The following is a 406-nucleotide window of genomic DNA, read 5'->3' as shown; positions in this document are numbered from 1 at the left end:
CAGTGGCCGCAGCGCTGTCACACCCCCGGGACTTCCCTGTGACCCCACAGCCCCCATATCCCCCCCGTTCTCCACCCCACGCCGAGAGAAACTCCTGCAACCGGGGCAGAGGGAGAGAACAAAGACTCCCGAGCGCTGCAGGACAGAAGAACCAAGAGGAGAGGGGGGAAAAGAGGGAGAACAGATGTTTTTTGGGATGGAAGGGAGGCTGGAGAGGGCAGGAGCGTGGCGGCGTCCTGGGTGGGAAGCTCAGGCGAGGTGAGAAGAGCCCGGGGGGGAAACACCTGCCCAGAGCTTACCTGTGCGCACCTCTCCCTCCTCCTGCCTCTCTTAATCCCCAGCACAAGTTTCCCTCTGGCTTCTCTCTCCCTCCTCCTCCTCCTCCTCCACCCCCTCCCCCTCCCCC

At 63.8% G+C, this 406-nt stretch overlaps 1 protein-coding gene across 1 annotated transcript in view; it reads right to left on the bottom strand.

Annotated features, from left to right (window-relative positions):
• Positions 1–387, bottom strand: part of PRELP (proline and arginine rich end leucine rich repeat protein) — a 10515-nt gene extending 10128 nt beyond the window's left edge. Inside the window, exon 1 of the mRNA XM_008644731.2 lies at positions 300–387. The gene's annotated coding sequence lies outside the window, so the exon portion shown is untranslated. The remainder of the gene's footprint in view (positions 1–299) is intronic.
• Between the last annotated feature and the right edge of the window lie 19 nt (positions 388–406).

The sequence above is a fragment of the Corvus brachyrhynchos genome, unplaced genomic scaffold (genome assembly GCF_000691975.1).
Source record: "Corvus brachyrhynchos isolate BGI_N302 unplaced genomic scaffold, ASM69197v1 scaffold72, whole genome shotgun sequence".
In the NCBI taxonomy this organism is placed as follows: Eukaryota; Metazoa; Chordata; class Aves; order Passeriformes; family Corvidae; genus Corvus; species Corvus brachyrhynchos.
This window is presented reverse-complemented; position numbering and strand designations above follow the sequence as displayed.